This window comes from Bacillus rossius, chromosome 11, assembly GCF_032445375.1.
Source record: "Bacillus rossius redtenbacheri isolate Brsri chromosome 11, Brsri_v3, whole genome shotgun sequence".
NCBI lineage: Eukaryota > Metazoa > Arthropoda > Insecta > Phasmatodea > Bacillidae > Bacillus > Bacillus rossius.
Genome location: NC_086338.1, coordinates 33,995,924 through 34,015,505, shown reverse-complemented (window position 1 = coordinate 34,015,505; position 19,582 = coordinate 33,995,924). Strand labels below are relative to the sequence as shown.

The 19,582-nt window shown below is 37.2% G+C and overlaps 1 protein-coding gene across 4 annotated transcripts in view; it reads right to left on the bottom strand.

The window, feature by feature from the left end:
• The window catches only part of LOC134536802 (uncharacterized), a 49,063-nt gene that overhangs the window by 21,763 nt on the left and 7,718 nt on the right, over positions 1-19,582 (bottom strand). For 2 of the 4 annotated variants that reach the window (XM_063376738.1, XM_063376741.1), the window contains one exon: positions 6,595-6,773. The exons of the other annotated variants lie outside the window; for them this stretch is intronic. The gene's annotated coding sequence lies outside the window, so the exon portion shown is untranslated. The remainder of the gene's footprint in view (positions 1-6,594; positions 6,774-19,582) is intronic. 4 annotated transcript variants of the gene reach the window in all.

Sequence of the window (19,582 nt, the reverse complement as noted above, 5' to 3'; positions counted from 1 at the left end):
AAACCCCGTTGTGTTGCCCTCTGAAAAAATATTTCTTGAAGTCAGGGTTCACCTGAGCCGCACGCCGCCACGTGGAGCCCGCTCAAGGCTACTCCAGCGATCACCGCCCGCGCCAACGGCCCCGGAGTGGGGATAGCGGGACGTCCACCCCCAAGAAACAACCGGTGCACATGAAAGTGCACACAAGTGCAAGAGAGAAAGAGAGCAAGAGCGCAAGTATGCTGCGTCATTTCAACCTTTCCCTGCTGTCTCATCTATCGGTCTCCTCCCCCCCCCCCCCCCCAAAGTACATAACTATTCCCCTACTATCCTGGTTCCCCCACACATTCCTAGCTATTTCCTCTCATGCGATCGGAATTTTCTTAAAACTCGAAAAATGTTACCCTCTCAGCAAAGAAGTTTCACTTCAAAAAGGTTTGTGTGCAGTCCCTAAGCATGAATCCTATAACTTTGATTTGAAAATGTAGTATACAAATATGATACATTCCTATTCAATATTTTTTTTGACGTGAAAACGTCTAATAGATCGATGAACACCGGCTGCACGCACGATAAAGTGTCCCATTACGCACATTGTCCCGTTACGCTCATTGTACGCTTGCGCCGCATCTATCTCTCTTCCACTCGATTGGAACAACCATCGATTTGACTTTTTCGAGGCACATTAAACTTGAAACACTCCCATTCGTTTCCTACTTTTCCTATCATCGCCTATCCTTAACAGAATGACACAGATTGGAAGAAGTTAAATAGCAAACATGTATAAAAGTTATAGTTAAAATAAATCTCTTCGTTAAAGTAATAAACATATTTGAATTAATGAGTGCAAATAAAATTAATTTTATCAATTAAATTGTAGATTTCATTTCACTCCTTCTTTGTATCAATACAAAATAGTGATAATTCAATAAAGATTATTCAATTTTATTCATAAAAGTATGCAATCATTTCATCAATGATTTGTTATGACGTCACGTTAAACTATCGTCCGTAAACCGACTTTACAGACAACCAATTTTTTTTCCTTAAAAAAATGTTATCTTTGCAACGCAGAGTTGGGTTGTGGTTTCTCGCGCGCAGGCGAGGGGGAGCGGGGGCGACATCGTCTGACCTGACCTAACGCGGCCCGCGGGTGGGAACCTGCGGGGATCAATAAGCGGAAGATGGTTCGCCCTGCGCCGACAGGGGAGCGCCACCGACTCGCCCCACCGCCTGTTACATCTGGCGCGCGAACAGCACTCTCTCTCTCACACACACACACACCAACACACACACCAACACACACACACGTGCGTAAGTTAAATCACGCCTAGGCTTCCATCGTCGTCTAGGGGAGAACCTACTGTTCACTGACACCGAGAGAAAACACCCGAATTATCCTCGTTCGTTCTTTTTTTCGAATTTTCGATGTGTAAACATCTTAGCTTGCGGTGCGCGGCATTTTTGGTGGGAGTAATTTCGTGAAAATGAAACGGAAGTTCTATGAACGGAAATGGGACACAAAGATGGTGGACCCACGTGTAGCGACATTAACCCTTATATAGTCATTTTCGTAACCATTAGGGTACACGCCAAATGTATTGATATGCCAAACGTAACTTTATGATAGTGGAACTACCCTGGAATATAGTTGGTTAAATAAAATAGTCATAGTAAAAAATAATATATATTTTAAAATACATAAGAAAGCTGACATTACTGTTGATAGTGCGTAGTCTCCTTCTAAAACCCCAATTGTCCCGATAGCGAATTTGTAAAACTTTCGTTTGAAAAGCTCAAGGTACAATTTTTGGCGTGGTTCAGCCATAATCAATAGAAAAACTATTTTTTAAATATATTTTAATGATAGATTACTGGTTTGTATAAATTGTGCTTTGAGAAAAATGAATACATATTATTCGTTTATGTTATTGGTATAATTATTGTTACAGGTGTCACCTGTAACTTTCTTCCTTCTCTGTCTGGCTTGTTTTTAGTTAGCCCCTGCTGGCAGACCCATGGTCTTACGTACGTGCTTGTAAAGTTGCCTGCGGTTTTGTTTTAAGGGGTAATCAACTCCGACTTAGTCCCGCCATCATCGCACGTGACCGGACGTAGACAGCAAGTCGTCACTCGTGGGAGAAAGAGGGGTGCCCGAGCCAGACAATGAAAGATTGTTCTGGTCGGGTTTTCGCTACCCGGGAGTGACACGCTGTCCGAAGACGACAGCACCGCCGCTGCCTTGACCACCGCCCGTGACAGAAGACATCACGATACCCGAGGCAACAGAGGTCGACAAATGCGGAGATAGAGATGTGGGTTAAGAGACGTTCCTGCATTTCTTGGGAACGGACTTGGCCTACGACCGGAGGAAGCAGCCCGCGCAGAGCTACGAGGACTCGCCCGACGACCATCAAAGAAGGTAACTCGCTCAACGAGTACTGAACTCGCTCAGCGACCAAAAACACTGAAAACTCGCTCCTCGGTGCGTAGAGTACCCGGTTGCGTCCGTAACTTCCCGCCGAAGACTGTAGGTGGTTACTCGTCGGGCGAGTAACTTGGAAGCGAGTTGAAGGACCAAGCAAGGGCAAGACGGGGGGGTAAGTAACACGCTGGGAACGTTACAGAAAAGGGGCTGTGGCATCGACTGCGGGGTGCGCGTGTGCATAAGAGACTGTAATCGCTGGCAGTGGCGTAGCCAGGATTTGTGTATGGGGGGGGGGGTGTTAAGAAGCATGCCCCCCCCCCCCTCCGTTTAAAGCGGAAAGATTTGGATTTTAAGGTGTAAAATAGTGCTATTTTAGCAGTTTTCGGTTCTTAAATTTAAATATTGTAATGGTAAAATTTTTATTAATTTTAATATGAAATTTGTTTGAGTTATGAATAAGAAATTAATTAAAGATTTGGTGCGAAGGGGGGGGGGGGGGAGGTTTGAACCGCTAACCCCCCTCCCCCCCACCAGGCTACGCCCCTGATCGCTGGGTTGTTGTGCGAGGGAAAATCTTCCTGGTGACAGAAAATATCGAGACGGTACAAACGGTAACTGGCGCGGGACATAACTGAGTGTGTCCAAGGTCGACCTGCAGCGCCGCGGGGAAGGAGGGTGTCACTCGGCGGGCGAGCAGGAGACAAAAGGCGACTCGCTTTGGAGCCACACCAGGAGCTACGTTTACCTCAAGGCGAGTTGCGAACCAGTACATACACTCGCTGTGTCGAGGTTCCCGCTTCCGGACGAAGAGCTCTTAGTCAGAATTTAAATAATAATATAACTTTGAAATTATTAGAGCTTTAGTCATAACTTTTTTATTCGGACCTTTACTTAGATTTAGTGATTTTTAATATAATTTACTTGGATTAATTTTATCAGAAGCTCACAATGTTTCACAGTTTTTTTTAATGAAAAGAAGAGTAAAAATGTTTATTACATGTATAGTCATTTTTTTTTTTTACCTTGAATGTCGAGGAAACGAGTAGTTAAATTCTGATTGTTGGTCTTTGGTAGATATTGATAACTACATGATGTTTCATGCTAATTATGCATATTAATAGTATTTATTTGTTAACAGTCACTATCTGCTGCAAAGTACAGTGTTGTTGTTGTTGTTCTTGAAGAATTATCCAGGTTGCAAATGTGGATAAGATAACATGTGGATTGATGTCATTAGCTTAGTGTATCGTTTATGTTTGACGTTATTGAAAATAAAACTGCTTGCTTCGTTAATTCTTGTTCTCGTTGCAAAAACTACTTACTTGCTGTTCTCCCAGGGGACAACATAATATTATCGAATACATAGCTCAATCCATTCGATTGTGTCATACTAGTAGAGATTTATCATTAATATTTACTAAAATAAAACTAATTATGTTCATTTGAAAAAAAAAGATCATTAATTCGCATTGGTATTAAATAAATTGTGATTGTACAACTATCCTTTAATCTTAATACTTTTCTATAATTTATAGTCATCTAACATGTGCGGAAATTTAATTGTAAAATTTTTGTTTATGAATTTAAACAAGATGGGTAGTATTTTAATAAAAATATTTATGTCGAAAATCAGGTCCAAATCCGGGACTTGCCATTTTCACAAGACTGTTTTGTTTTTATCGGAGCTGTTTCTAATAATTTCCTTCAGTTTCGTGCTGATATCTGCGCATGATGGTGGCAATCAACGTTTACGATTTACGCAGCGAATTCTTGTGGCGGGTGGAGAAAGTACGTACTTGAAAGGCTAATATTTATCACACTCGGAATTAAACAGCGTGACACGCTGCCATGTGGTTTTTCTAAAGGCCGGGTTTATAAACTACGGAAGAAATGCAATAACTAAAATAAGACATAATATAAGTTTATTTGCAACACGAGGACAAATTAATTTGCTCGTTACAAACATTAAATATTTACACAGCACTAGCACGAACTGAAAAACTCGCTCTTATCCCCCCCCCCCCCCCCCCCCCCACACACACCCTGTTGCGTGCTCACTCCCGAGTATTTAGGATTCCGCTTGTCTAAGTGTTCGGAAATAAGCCTAAAGGTTGTGTAGATCTGGTCAGTGACTCAAATTATACTTTGTAATCTTCGTGTTTAAGGCCTGTTAAGGCTCCAGTACACGATCATACCAGCTTTCAGTTCGGACTGCTCAGTCCGAACTGTCAGTTTGGACTGAACTGAAGCCTTCCCCACACACGATCAGTCTTCTGGTTGCTGTTGGATGTATCGTTTCATCATAGTATATGAAAGAAACTTTGGATGTTGCAATTGCAGTTTCCCTTTTTGTTATAAAAAGGAAAAAAAAAATAGCAAAGCAACCAAAGAGTATAAACAAAGATGTCTGCCACGACACTCAGCTGATAGACTGATGGATTGGTTGTTTGGACTGTCAGTTTGTACTGGCTAGACGCTGTTCCCACACACGGCAGTTCTGACTAAGGGCTTTGAGCCCACAGTCAGATTTCATGGGGAGCCATCATTTCGTCAGTCCATCAGTTCCAACCGATCAGTCCACAGTCCTTGCTCACACATGGCAGTTCCGACTGTGCAGTTCCAACTGATAAGTCCGAACTAACAGTTCGGAGTGATCGTGTGTGTGTGTTTGTGTCTTTACTACAACAGTTTCTTCCAAATATTTTCAGCTGATGCTACTCTTTGAGACTCAGCAAGTCACCAGCTCCCATTATCACTTTTCGACAACGCCGACGGTAATTAATGTAAACAGAATCTTACTTAACAAGAAAAACTTTGTTTCAAGCAGAATATAGAAATATAATATAAATACAATTTTTTAAATATCTTTATATTACAAAAAATATAAAAAAAGAGCAAATAAACAAATTGTTAGTGAAATAAAATTAGCAATGTACCCACTAATTACAGAATACCGTAAAAAATTAGGAGCTCGTCATATATATATATATATACATATATACACACTATATATATCGGGAGTCAGTGAGTCATAGCGTGAGTCGTAGCCGCTCGCGCGCACACCGAACTAAGGCCAACAAGAGACACGAGCCTGTAACTGTTACGTTAAAGACAACTTCTGCTAAACTCGCGTCGCTGTTGGACCAACAAACCATGTTAGCTTGAAGTCGTACCACCTGAAGCAGATGTGCGCGCTGAACTCGAAGGTGAGTAGTGGCAGGTGCGCTACTCACAGCTGTCACCCAAAACCTCTGCCAAACTCACTCCTCGACCAAAAGTAGTTAAAAGTACACTACTTAAAAGGCACACACGCGCGTAGTACTAGCAAGAACCTAAAATTAAGGACTCGCTGCAAACAGCTGTCGACCAAAACCTTAGGCAACATAACGCCATGACGAAACACAGCGTGGAATGAGAACTAAGGGTCACACTATACATGAAGCGCGTGCGCACATGTGAGACTAGACTGAACCCAGCATAACAGGCGCGCTATTCACAGCTGTAGCCCAGAACCTCAGCCAACTCACGCCTCGAAGGAACACAGTGTGGAGTGAGAACTGGGAGTCACACTTCTTGAAGCACCTAAGTTCGTGTAAGACATGTGTGACAGGCGAGTACTTACATATGTAGCTGATCCTCAGCCAACTTCACGCCACAATGTCACCCAAGGTGGAGTGAGAAATTGGATAAAACTTTATGAAGTGCATGCGCACATGTAGAATGAGAGTGATCTTAGCCTGATGGACGCGCTTCTAGCCACTGTCACCCAGTTCCCCAGCTAACCACCTTACATCTCAATGGAACACGGCGTGGAGTAAGAATTAGGGTTCTCACTTCTTGAAGCTCGCGCACATGTTAGACTAAGTTGATACTAGAATGACAGGCGTGTTAATCACAGCTATTACCCACACTAGTATATACACAGTGTAGAGAGAGAATAAGGAGTCACGCATCTAAAAGTGCATGCGCCCTAAGACTATGTTGCTCCTAGCGTGAAGAGGTGTGCTACTCACACTTTTCGCCCAGAAACTCGGCCAACCTCACACTACTACATTCACAGTGTGTAGTGAGAATTAGGAGTCACGCATCTTGAAGTACATGCGCCCTAAGACAATGTTGCTCTTAGCGTGACGAGGTGTGCTACTCACAGTTAAGCGCCCTACGACCAGGACGGGTGTGCTACTCACAGTTTTCGCCCAGAACCTCGGCCGAGCTCACGCCACGGCTGCGAGGAGTCATGTGCGCGCGTCCCGCCCGCCCGCACTGCACTGCCGGGATAGGGTCCAGCAGCCAGCCTCGCCCGCCAACAGCTCTCGGCGATCAATACCGCTCTCAGCTGTTGCCTCTCCGCGACCCCTCCGCCGGGCTGGAACCACCACAGCGCCACAGACGCGATGCGTACGACAAACTCCCGCGCTACGGTGAACAGGCGTCTGTTTTTAACCGCGCGTCAAAAGAAATACAAATCTTGTTTTTTTTTTTCTACCCCTTGCAGTTATGGTTAGTCGCATCAGAAATGTATGTACACAAAAGTTTTTGGTATTGCCCCTCATAGGCGTGCCTACAAGGGGGGGGGGGGGCAGGTGGGCCATGGCCCCCCCCCCCCTAATGTAGTCACTCAGATCGGCATTTTCTCTAATGCGTTCGTTAATATTCGTATATTCCTGGCACTGACACTCAAACTGTTTTTCAGTGTTGCAGCGTGCTAATTAACAAAATTTTTAAACATTTATCGTTCTGGAAATACAGCCGCCTTAGTTTATTTAAAACACGAGGTCCCTTAAAATGGCCAAGCAAAAAAAAAAAAATTTAAGAGGTTTGTTAAAGTTCTGTTGTCTGAATTGTTGTGTTTGCATTCACAAAAAAGAAGTTCATTTCAAGGTAGATCTGTACCAAGCTATTGGAAAATTCGAGGGGGATAAATGTGTAAGTAGTACCCTTTAAACATTATCTATGGAAAAAAAAAAAACATATTTTCAAGTTTGTTAACATTATACGGATATAAATATTAACTAGTAGACATATCTCGTTGATACTGCACAAAAATATAAACACGGAAATTAGTGAATGTATTTAGGCTATTTAACATTCTAAATTCAGCTTCTGATTTAAAAATTTAGCAGGGCCCCCCCTAATGGAAATGTCTGGGCACGCCTATGTTGCCCCTACAAGTCGTAATGCGTTCAAACGGATGTGATATTCATCATACTGTGGGAGTTTAGCGATTTTTCTGTTTTTTTTTTTTTTTTTTTTTTTTTTTAAACCTCCATTTCCATCCCTTTGCTCGGATATTGCAATTTAACGAACTCGATCGAGATTTACCATAATTATATTTTATGTATTAGTTTGAAAGTGATTTGTGAAAAATTACGGCCGTTCCAGTGTTCCTAAAAATTTGATTATATACTATATAAATATAAACTTTTGAGTTAACATTGGTTTTGGGGTCTATGGACCAGTTTCAATGGTATATTGTAACAGTTTATTTTAGAATATTTACTACAAATCATACATCGAACTGAAGCTAAACTAACATAGTTTTTTCTTAAAAAATGTTTATTATGTGCTCATTTACTTATACGTTACACATCCACCCTAAAGTCAAATTCTTCCCACACTTTGGTTAACAAGTTCGGAGTAATGGAAGCAATAGTCTATTCAATTCTGTGTCTCAACTCTGGCAAATCATTAGGTAACGGCGGAACGTAAACACGATCTTTTATAAAGCCCCAAAGGAAAAAAAAATCGCATTTCAGGTGAATGTGAAGGCTAGCGAAAAAGAGCTCTGTTGACACGACCATTACGACCAGTCCAACGGTCAGGGACTTCCACGTTCAACCACTCTCGTACAAAGAGATTCCAATGGAAAGGAGTTCCGTCCTGTTACCAAATAAAGTTTACAAATTCACCCTAATTGAAGAAAGAGCAATTCTTTCGCGCTGCAAGAAAAAAAAAGAAAGCAGTATTCGCGCATTAACTATCTAAAACTGTTTGATTTACTTATCAATTGTAACCTTGAAACAAAACTCTTCAACGCTTATAGTTGATCCTATTAAATTTTATAACTGGGACATTCTTTCATGGACGTACTTTATTATCTACTTGTAAAATGTAACTCTTCACAACCTTGCCTGAAAATAAAGTTACGTTACGGGTAATTTCTTCACACGACCGTTGTAAAACTATCACAAAATCATTCATTCCTGACCCTGGATTTTTTTTTTTTTTTTTTTTTTTTTTTTACCCTCTCACTCACCTTACCCAGAAGCGGTCAGATTCCTAGTTTCCGACCAGTGTGGAGACAGAAATACCCGTAAGTAGGAGACGGGTCCAAATCGTATCGCAAATAATTCGTGACAGCTATTTCCGTACCTCTGAGCTCCTTGAGGCAGCCACCGTTTGTGTTCGCAGGCGGTCCCCTACACTTGTTCGAGACGGATCTTTTACTCTTACTTATATATATAAATTTACGGATGCACACTGATGATACACATGTACACATTTTTTTTTTTATGTGGCCTACAGCTTTCGCCAACGGCCAAAGGGTCATTATATTCAGCGTGAATCTCAATTTCAACTCTTTATCAAATATCAGAATATATATGGCACACCCATGCCTTACCCGGGACTCGAACCCAGGACCCCTCGCACCGTAAGCCGGTGTGCATCCGACTACGCTACGGAGGTCGGCACATGTACACAAATAAGTGTCTGCCAGTGTTTACCAATTTTTTGCAGCCTTTGTGCTTCGCTACGGAAGTCTACTACAGGTAGAACACAAACGCAACGTTTATTACACATGAATGACGCTTAACTATCCTTTCTAAGTAATACTCTATGAACTACCATGAACCTGTGTGTCTAGATGAGCTATCCAAGACTTGTGTACTTACAGATACTGTGACAAGTCAGTTAGTGAGCGGGTTTTGGATTTAATAGTTGGCCTATATGGTTGGGTCTGGAATAATATTTTCGTTAGAAATGTGTCATTTTTAACATGATCTCAAACAGTATTTTCAAACCAGTTTATTTATGTTTACTAAGAAAAATCATAAACTACTTAGTTTTGACCTGAGTCAAATTTAAACTACATAAGCTAAAATTTAAAATAAAAAACCTTTCTTAGTACATCTTTAGTGCACAAGATTAACCTATGTGCGAAATTTCAGGTCTTTCGGCCTTTTGGATTTGAACATTCCGTGAACAGTCATTAGCTTCATAAATACAGTGATATATATTACACATTAATTTTTTCATTAAAAGCACAGTGCAAGGAAAAAAAAATTACTAAAGGGTCATTCCACATAATCTTATCAAATTTTGAAAATTGATACAGCTCGACCATATTTGATTTGATTTAAATCTTGACAGAATGCTATCGGAAAATTGCAATGAAAAATTGTAATGGGCCAACTCAGATGGTTACAACACCAAAGCCCAGTGGTGGATGGCTGTGAGTAACACAAAAGTGATTCACATAGATTCTGTCTGACAGGTTGATGTCTTACAGCTGTGCACTTAAGCCAGGCAACTTGCTAAATGTTGACATTCTAGAAAATCTTTTTGAGGAGAATGCATAAATGCCTTATTTGAAAAGCTGGCCCTATAAAATATTTTACAGTTGATTCTGAAGTTACCGAAAAATATCTCCAAGAAAATTTTTAAGTCATAACTTGACTACCTAATTTAATTAATTTTTTCAGGAATTGACATTTCACAAAATGACTCAATAAAGTCCAGTTTCATACATGCAGGCGAAGATGGCCTGATGACATGTCTCTTGAGGGTTCCGCATGTTCGCAGTGAAATGGCGTAAGTAGGATGCCATTTTCTGGGAGCTTCGTGTGTTAAGCCGAGGATTCTGATGGCAAGACACTTCGAAGGGCTCCGAGACCTTTCCAGAATCGGACGGGAGTGTGAATTGTGGACTTACGGTTAATGTGTGGAGAGAAATCTTAACTAATAGTGTAAATATTAAGTAATAAAAAAATTGGTTGTCTGTAAAGTCGGTTTACGGACGATAACGTCATAACAAAACATTGATTAAATGATTGCATACTTTTATGAATAAAATTGAGTCATTTTTATTGAATTATCACTATTTTGTATGGATACAAAGAAGGAGTGAAATGAAATCTACAATTTAATTGATAAATTTACTTTTATTTGCACTCATTAATTCAAATATGTTTATTACTTTAACGAACAGATAATTTTAACTAAAACTTTTACACATGTTTGCTATTTAACTTATTCCAATCTGTGTTATTATGTTAAGGATAGGACGATGATACGAAAAGTAGGAAACGAATGGGAATGTTTCAAGTTTAATGTGCCTCGAAAAAGTCAAAACGATGGTTGTTCCATCTAGTGGAAGAGAGATAGATGCGGTGCAAGCGTACAATGAGCGTAACGGAACAAAGCGTAACGGGACAATGAGTCATCCTTTTTCGTGCGTGCAGCCGGCGTTCATCGATTTATTAGACGTTATCACGTCAAAAAAACTTTACATAATTAATTGGACTATCCTTTCCGGACCTGTTTTCCCACTTGTAAACGCATACTCTAAGAACAGAAAGAATCCTAAATAAATTCCAACATGGTCGAATGAGTAAAAGTACATGAATGACAATTAACCAACATCTTGCCATTGTGAGTTTCTTCTCATTTGGCTCACAGCAAAGTCTATCATGTTTCCCACCTCCCAAATCACTAGATATGACTACATTTATTTTAGTGACAGTATTTAAGAAGTTGACATACTTGTTTCATGGGCGTCGTAACCGGGGGGGGGGGGGGGGGGACACGTCCCCCCCCCCCCCATAATAAAAGTCTTCAATTTCGTCCCCTCCAATAATATATCTAGTTTCTTAGTTATATTATTAATATGATTTCTGTGATATAACCCATATGTTGTACATGGTGCATTTAGTCCAATCGTGGTAATGTGAGCACTGTGCTTTTACAAATTTGTTCTCTGAAAATATTTTTTATAAAAAATAAATTATATATCGCAACCAACTATAATTAGAATATTTAGGAAAGAAAAATGCCTAAAAACCACATTTCGCACCTTCAAACCCCAAATTTTTCCGGGGGAGGATCCCCGAACCCCCCCTTTTTTCCCAGGGGATGGATATTCCTCAACAACTAAATCAATTGCAGCCCCCCCCCCCCCAAAAAAAAATATATCCTTGCGACGCCCATGCTTGTTTTATGTGTGACTGTGTGAATTTTTTTGACCAGTTAAGACAGTACAAAATGCGTTGCCCATGTTTCAAACCAGGAACCCTGCACACCGACAACCGGCCTTCTACTCGACAACAATGGTTACCCTCGCTCATGAAGCGAAAAGAACGAATCTGCGTTAGACGGTGCTAAACTTCCAGCATGACAAAATTTACACCTAAGCTATTTAATTTGTCAAGTGGTCGGTAGCTGAAGATAAATTTGGAGGTTCCGATCGTTGTTAAGCAGTTAAGCATTTTCGTGCACAACCAATACTACCTCACCACAAATTACATCTACCATACTCCAGTTAACAGACTGTTTAAATACTTTTTCTTAAAACGAGTTTCATATTTGAATGAATTTGGATTTATTGTCTCGTCCATGTTGAGATAATTAGGATATTAATTTCAGGGAGGGGGGGAGGAGGAGGAAGTAAAAAAGGGGGTATTCTGAGAATGTCGATCGGGTCACGGCGTTTTTTTACAGCTTGAAAAGAAGTCGAAGTTTGACCTTATCGGGCACAGAAACCGAATAAGTAGGGGAGGAAGTAGGTGATCTGACCACTAGCTACAGGGCATGAGGAGTATGATGCAGTTAATTTTAAATTAATCAACATTGGAACCAGCTTTTAATTACAAAAAAAAATTGCTAACATATTTGCTCACCAGGCTAATATACATCTAGGCCAAAAAAAAGTATGGAAAGAAGACATATTTATAACTAAATATATAAAAACAAACTAAGAAAAAAAATTGGTTCTCTGTAAAGTCGTTTTACGGACGATAGTTTAACGTGACGTCATAACAAAACATTAATGAAATGATTGATCCAGAAGAAAAGGAAATATCATATTCGGCCTGAGACTGAGCCGTAATAGGTTTTTGCAACCAAACCATTTAGGCATTAAAAATATTATATTCTTTGAGGAAGAATTTTTTTTTTAATTTTTCTATCTTTTGCATGATAAAATCTACATCTGCATACTTTTATGAATAAAATTGAATCATTTTTATTGAATTATATATATATATATATATATATATGGATACAAAGGAGTGAAATGAAATGTGCAATTGAATTAATAAATTTACTTTTATTTGCATTCATTAATTCAAATATATTTATTACTTTTGAAATGTTGCGTGCGCCGTATTTATTTTTACAAGTACAAAAAAAAATTTCGCAGCAGCCGGGTTAGGTACGCTAACCACACGCCCACGAGGCCATACTAAAATAAACTGGTTTCAGATGTTATATATATGTTTATAAAAATTTTGTTCACGGTAAGGGAATAATATTAACACGATTTTATAACAAATACGCATCCCAAATACACCAAACATATTTATAATGTGTTACAATATTTTTTAAAACATTGTGCAAAAGATCCCGGGTGTAATTTGAATTATGTGTAACTGTAAAACACCATTGTTGGTTCAAAGCGTATTTGAATTTTCAACATTACTTTTAAATAACCGTACCGATTGTGCTGAAAATCGGTGGACGATCGTTAAATTACATAATATTAATAATTCAAACGACGAAAATATTATTGAAAAGTCAAATCGATGGTTGTTCCAATCGAGTGGAAGAGATGCCACGCATGCGTACAATGAGCATGAAGACAGATGCCACGCATGCGTACAATGAGCAAACAGGATACATCCGTAGTGGGACATCCGTAGTGGGACACTTTTTCGTGCGTGCAGCCAGCGTTCATCGATTTATTAGACGTTGTCACGTCAAAAAAATGTTTTTTTTATTGAATAAGTTTAGATGAGAAATTTAACTTGGTATATTTAGGACGTACGTAAGCATTGCGTTTGTACAAGCAGTTCGTGCTGTAGTCTTTTCACCCATGACCCTCTCTGCTTGTGCCACGTTATAAAGGTCGTGAAAGCAAAAACTCGAAAGGGGGTGGAGGACACAAGGGGATTACTAATATCGCAGGGGTCACTGGTTGCCGATAACAGTTCTATCATGTGTCAACAGGTGCTATTAAGACTCTCGCCTCGTCCCAGCTTCGTGAGCAAATTTTCCGAGTGACTTGCCCCGATGTAACACACATCACTTAATCCTTCAAATTGAAAGCAATAATCTCACATTTAAACAAAATAAAAATACAACCATGACATTAATAATAAAATAAGTATCCCACTTAACGAATAGGTAGTTGGTATTTTTTTATGAACTTCGCAGAACATGAGCCGAATTTCTCGTTTATTTGTACTTGATGTTTCAATAATGCGAGGGGTGATTGAAAAGTAATGCCTCAATTGCAATACTTTTTTTGGAGCCCGGTTACCGGATTTGTTTCTTTCAACTTCCTGGCTCACTGTACTGACGTCAAAAATACCGTCGCCGTAAACAGCTGTCATTCGACGATGGACTTGGATTAACTCGCAATCGTCAAGTGTCAAAAACAACTCGCTGCTTCAACATTATATTCATATGGGTCGCCATTTTCTTCAGTTTTCAACATACGAACGACATCTTGGAGGAAAGGAAATTAGAACATTGCATAGAGGACACATACGGTTTCTAGGTACAAGTATTTGTAAAATCGTGTAAAAAAAAGGCTATGACTATGGAGTCATTACTTTTCAATCAAGCCTCGTAATTTAAGTACCTCATAGGACACATTGAATAAAGTTAATGGTGATATATTGTTTAGAATTATCTCTATTTTTTTTAAATTTATATTTATACAGAGAGATATTGGTCTCTGGATGTAAAGATGAAAATTATTAAAGTCAAAATATTTTCTAGTCATTTCTTATAATGCCATTTTATTTCAAATACAACATTGTTCTGGTTGTTACATGGAAACAGAGAGTTTATCATTTAAAAAAAAAAATGGTTGTCTGTAAAGTCGGTTTACGGACGATAGTTTTACGTGACGTCATAACAAAACATTGATGAAATGATTGCATACTTTTATGAATAAAATTGAATCATTTTTATTTTAATAATAAAAGAATAAATACTTGAAATAATACTAGTAATCAGATTTTTAAAATGCAAGAATAATTAACCTTTATTGCCGAAATTGTTGTTTTCATAAGCAATGAAAACCACATTAACTTTTCACTTCACTTTATAAATAGTCGACGAAACAGTTCACATCTAGATGACTTGTAATTAATTTTAAAAACTAGAATTTAGCTATAAAGTTTAAATATAATTATGAACAAGTTTTCATATAAATAAACTATAATCAAATATCTATCATCAATTATATGAATCACCATAATTGTTCAATAATTGTAACATAACCTATTATTACTGCACTCACTGACAGATGCAATTTTTTTTTTTTACTAATAAAAGAATAAATACTTGAAATTATACTAGTAATCAGATTTTTAAAATGCAAAAATAATTTACCTTTATTGCCGAGATTATTGTTGTAATAAGCAATGAAAACCAGAGATTAAAATCCGTCGAGAATATTTTTGTTTTTATGTCTTCCAGTGCTAAAAATGATAAGCAATTGTGGCCCCAGCCACAAAATTGTATTTATAATTCATTAATAATAACGTCCCTCGCGATAAACAAAGGAAAATATGTATTAAGGAGTGCCTGGTTCCCGCGATAGCGGATAGATATCGCGATTCATTCGGTTCGCGTCCATCACCGTAGATGGCAGCACGGTAGGGGAATAATATTATTTCGTTTTTATAACACGATTTTATAACAAATACGCATCCCAAATACACCAACTTATATATAATGTTACAATATTTTTTAAAACATTGTGCAAAAGATCCCGGTTGTAATTTGAATTATCATGTGTAACTGTAAAACACCATTGTTCGCTAAAAATGTATTTGAATAATAAACATTACTTTTAAATAACCGTACCAATTGTGCTGAAAATTGGTGGACGATAGTTAAATTACATAATATTTATAATTCAAACGACGAAAATATGATTGAAAAGTCAAATCGATGGTTGTTCCAATCGAGTGGAAGAGAGATGCCACGCATGCATACAATGAGCATAACAGGACACATCCGTAGTGGGACAATGTGCGTTACGGGACACTTTTTTGTGCGTGCAGCCGGCTTTCATTGATTTATTAGACGTTGTCACGTCAAAAGGAAAAGCAAACATTGGAGGAATGTTTGAAAGCCGGAGAGCTAGGGAAAACGTAGCAGTTTGATAAAGGTCGTGCGGATCAAGACCGCCCAACAACTGTAAATCTTTATGCCGAATGCTAAATTTACCACATGCCTAAAAGGCTGTAAAGAAAGGCGTACCACAATGCTGGATGAATGACAATTATGCCAGAAAACTTTAGAACAGTAGTGCTACTAGAAAAAAAAATACAAAACCGGTACTGGATGATTTTTCTCAGAAATAAAATGGTACCATAAAGTCGGATACAAGAATGGCCACAGAACACACTTCACCACAATGTCAAATCCTCAGCGGTGTCTACCAGCCAGAAACATGTTGCATTTGACATCAGTACACATTTCCTGGAAATGGCGTAAAAATGAGTTCACAATTTGATGTTTTATTTTTTAATGATGTTTAAATAATAAGCATGTTACTTGTGACTATCCTAACCTGCCTCTTAACAAATTTATATATTTGATGCATCACATGATTTATTAATGGACTACAAACTTTGGCTGCATGTTCATCACGAAAAAATAAGTTTAAAACATAACTAGTCAAGAAAAGTATGGAAAATAAAAACGCTACCACAAATCATTACAATGAAATAATTTTATGAGAATGGTAGTTTTGATATGGTTGTAGAACTTTGTTAAATGAAACATTATCGAGACACTTAGTATTCAATCTTAAAAGCTTTCACTAGAATTTCCAATAAAGATGTTGTCCAGCTCCAACTGAAAAAACTGACACGGGTAAACAATTAATAGCGGTGGCAGCTGCAATGCACATATGTTGAAATGTGAGCTAAAAACTGGGATTTATCAGAAACTAGTAGGAATTTATTAACACTGTTGTCAGGGTAAATACAGGAACGTCTCTAGCGTTGGAAAACAGTACTTTCGTAATTTTATTTTTACTTTGCAGAAAAGCTGCGACCTAAGATATTTACTTGCATTCCCCTACTGGACAAGGATTCTCCATACAATGGGTGTCTCCCACAGAAAGGGGATTTACAATAGTCACCGATTTTACACAAAATAGTGATTTTTTTTAATAATAAATTTATTCATCTCCTTTTTTTAATTTTTGACCACAATTTACTAATTTAATTTTAGAGGAGTATTTAGCTATGTATAATTTACAACTTATTCAGATAATTTAAATAAGATCCTGATTAACATATAATTATATGTTCCTGTATCACAAGAAACATTAATGAGTAAAATATTGTAGTTATTAGTTGAATTAGACATTTCATTAAAATTTATTAATATATTCTATTTAAAAATACATTTTTTTAATCATTTTTTTTTTCAAGCCACTAGATTAAAACCATGGTTTAAACTATTGTGGTTTAAATATGCCAAACCTGATAGAAACTAGGTTAAGTTTGTAAAATTTTCTTTCTTCTCTAGATTTAGGTGCTGCTTGGCAGCGGAGTGAGTGGCCAGTTTAGCCACTCACCACCGGGGTGCGAGCACTCCTGGTCATAAACCCAGCAAAGGATAAAAATATTAAAGCGGACTACGCGTCCAAGTTACCACCCTCCGCATTGTAGACTCTTTTCTTCTCTATCCAACTTTTCATCCTTACCATCTTCTGTATCCTGTATACTTCTACACTATTAATGCATGCCCTCGCATCTTACATGTCTATGCCAAAGGTTTTCCCGTGTATATGCCTGTTTCTTCGCCCAATTTAGAATAGTTTTAAGATAAGGTAATTATTCATGGCGCCTATCGCTGTCATGGCTGGCCAAACCCAGCACAAAGCAAATGATGCATGCGACCTTTCCCTGCATGGCTCATTCCAGCATGACAAGGCATAAAGGCTTCGGCCTGAGATGCACCTAGATACCTCCCTAACCCAAACCCCTTCTACAAATACACTTAGTTTTAGTTAGGTTAGGAAAATATAATAGTACCTAATAATAAAAACATGCGGAAAATATGTCAAAATTATCTTTCATAGGTTTTGGTGACGTTCGAATTAAAGAATTGTCCAGCTACATTAAAAATTCTTTAAAATAGTGTAGATGGTTCATTAGGTCAGGTTAGCTTCAATAAAAATACTTGATTATCTGCATACATAGGCATGCATCCATAGCTCACACATCTAGGAATGACAAAACTTTCCAACACATCAAGATATCAGTCTTTCAATATATCATTTATTATATCTTTTACCCATGCTTTACTTATAAAATTTTGTGTGTGTGTGTGTTTTGTATTGAGTTCTTGATACATCTAAGATAATATAAAATAATTACCTTATTCAAGTTTAGCTATTTTTAGTAAAAGTGAGTACAACTAATTATTATTTATTTTTTCGTTTATTGATATACCCCTATAAATTTCAAGAGCTTTTTTTTTTTTTAATTTTTAAGTAATTTTATGTATTGCTATTTTTATAAATTTCTGAGGAAGTTAAACAAAAAAAATCAATAAACAAGTACAAAAAATAATAAATAATAAAAAATTGAAAAATTAATTACGTACTTGTATTTGATTTTACTGGTAAGAGCAAAACTTGTTACAGGTAATTTAATTATAACTAACTGAAATTAGCATTAATATATTCCTATTCTTTGTTAAATTTAGAAGCAATTAGTATTTAATTAACTACGCTTGTATTCTTATATAACCAATTTTTCCCATTTCCCCCTCCTTTTAAATAATTATATGTTGTTTCCTAAGGCTTCCATCGAACATTTTTTAAATTTTTTTCTACCAAATTTATTCACAGATTATTTTAATAATATTGTTTTTTAATTGAAAAATGCTTTTTATTAAAATTTGAAATTTCTAATATTTTAATAGTGTTGTCATACTTACATCCTTTTGCAAATGCAGCCACAATTTAAAGGAAGCATTTATAGGGATGGATAGTATCCACATACTTTTACTGTTAACACCACATGTCATTTGGACGTACTAATGAGCACGTAGCAATTCTGAATAAAGATTTTATACAAAGATTCAGCAAAATGTAAATAATAACAACCAATTAAAAATACTTAATGCAGTATGGATGTTATGAATGTTTGCAAACAAAATTAAAATTTTTTTATGTATCTCAAAATATTAAATACTTATTTTTTATTTCATCAATTTGAATTACCACTTAGGCTTGTAACATTTCAAACAAATCTTATGCCAAAAATATTAAGTAATATTATATACAAACCAAATAAAAACCTTTCTGTAGCTAATGGATGTACGGACGCATTAAGTGGATATGTGTCACATCCCTGTAAATTTCAATTTTATTGGATGCATGTAGGAAAGCAACAAAAAGATGGCCACTTTTAATGGATCCCTTAGCTAAGGGATCCATTAGGCTAGTATTTGGAAGCAGCTACTGTAAAATTTTGTGAATGGTTATTAAGTTTATTTTGGCTACATTACAAATACCATAAAATAAAGAGGGCAATCGGTTATCTTAAGTTAGTTACATCATAAATTGGTAATTCCTAACCAACCGTTAAAATTATTTTACAGTACAACTTTGAATGTAGCTATGCTAACCTAACAAGTCATTCATTCTTTTAAACTATTTTTAATGTAACTAACCTACCCTGACCAACCGTCCACAATATTAAAAGTATTTTGAACGTTGCTGACCTAATCTAAACAACCATTCTCATGATATAAGAAAACTTGTAATATTTACACCAAACCTTAAAATGGTAAACTAGGGTACTAACAATTTGGAATTTTTAATTTTCAAAAATGTGGCTTTCCTTCAGAATTAAATTAAAATCTTTGAAGTCTTGATTTTAGATAAACACACAGAATGAAAAATCTGAAGAGAAA